General features: G+C 50.9%; 1 protein-coding gene across 1 annotated transcript in view; it reads left to right on the top strand.

Annotated features, from left to right (window-relative positions):
• The window catches only part of zhx3b (zinc fingers and homeoboxes 3b), a gene marked incomplete at its 3' end in the record, with an annotated part of 10,655 nt that overhangs the window by 3,539 nt on the left and 5,571 nt on the right, over positions 1-1,545 (top strand). The window lies entirely within an intron of this gene.

Genomic DNA, 1,545 nt, shown 5'->3' with positions numbered 1-1,545 from the left:
GGGGGGTGCTAGGGAAGGAGGGGGGATGTCAGGGAGGAAAATAAATTCCTCACTGAAACACCTCAGTGATTCCTCCACCTCACCCCCAAACCAGCCTGCCCATCCCCCACCATCCTCTCTCTCTCTCCCTCTCTCTCTCTCGCCCACCCCAACAGAACCACATGACGGGTGGCTGAGGCTGGCCACCCATAAGCCTTTGTGTGGAGTCATGTGACCAGGCCTGCCTTGGCAGAGCGTTGCCCCCCGATGCAGAACTGAATGGCAGCAGAGTAGGAGGGGTGCACAACAGCCCCAGCTAAGGGGGGGGGGGGGGGGGGCAAGGGGCATCACGTTCCACCGTAGAGAACCTCATTTGAGCCTGTTAACCCCTCACACTCTGGTCCAAACAGAGAGACGACCACTTAAGTTCATCACAAGCTTCATAAAGAATCGTCTGTTTATTATTCAAGGTTTTTGATTTTCATATAATTCAGAAAAGTTAGCTTGTAGCTCTGTGCACGTGTGTGTGTGTGTGTGTGTGTGTGTGTGAAAGGGCGTCCGTCACACCCTGGTCCTGTGAGGGCCGGGGGGGTTTTGGGTTAATGGAGCATGACCCTTTTTTTTAATGTTGCAAAGTGACAAGAGAAAGAGAGCATTTAGAGCTGGAGCTGGTGATCTGCAGGAACATGCAGGAGAACCACCGCTCCACCCGGCTAGAGCCAAACAAAGATGGAGGAAGCATCAAAGACCTCAGACTGATGGAAGAGATCTACGCAGAGCACACTTCACTTTAAAGAGTACTCTTTAAAGTGAAGTGTGCTCTACGTAGATTTCAGTGTCTTTTTTCAAAAGTGATCTAAACCTAAAGACCAACTCTTCTCCAGTGAGAGCAGCTAGCAGCATTAGCTCCAGAAGTTTCTAAATCGATCCAGAAAGCCTCCAAGTCGTCAACACCAACAGATCGTCCCTCCAGGCCTCCCTCCAAAGCCACGCCCCCAAAATTATCATTGTAAAAGTAAACAACCAGCACGGCTGCTGTTAGCACTCTCAGCCGTTACGATGGCAGCTTGTGGTGACGAACGGGCAGACTAGGAGCAGGTAAACATGCAGGTAGCCGTCCGATCGTTGCATTCAGACTGAACAAAATGATTGGACGGCTTGTTTTCAGCCACAGATACTAAATTATTGTCTTGTTTTTGTTTTTTTTGTCTGAGCATTTGATGCCAAATGCCGGTCAGCTGACGGTGCTGCAGCAGCATCGTGCAGCAAGTTTGGACTGCTCTGTTAGTGCACGACAAGGGTGAGATTACTCTAGTTCTGCCTGCACAAAAGCTGCATTCAGTTTGATTGTTTTAGTTTTCTGTTGTAGTGAAGTGTCTTTGCAGAGGGAGGGGGGGGGATTTTCCTGTTGAACTTCTCTGAGCCGGTGAACTTTTTTGTGAGGCCTCTGCTACTCTGTGCGTGAGGTGTCACGTCGTTGCCGAGTGATTGGGGAGATAATTGCCCTACAGCGGTCCTCCAACACTGCATCATCACCTCTCTGTCGGGGGGGGGGGGGGGGGGGGG

Source organism: Anarrhichthys ocellatus, unplaced genomic scaffold (genome assembly GCF_004355925.1).
Source record: "Anarrhichthys ocellatus isolate YVR2014 unplaced genomic scaffold, GSC_Weel_1.0 scaffold5, whole genome shotgun sequence".
Lineage (NCBI taxonomy): Eukaryota > Metazoa > Chordata > Actinopteri > Perciformes > Anarhichadidae > Anarrhichthys > Anarrhichthys ocellatus.
The sequence above is the reverse complement of the archived record's forward strand: the minus strand, read 5'-3'. Positions and strand labels throughout refer to the sequence as shown.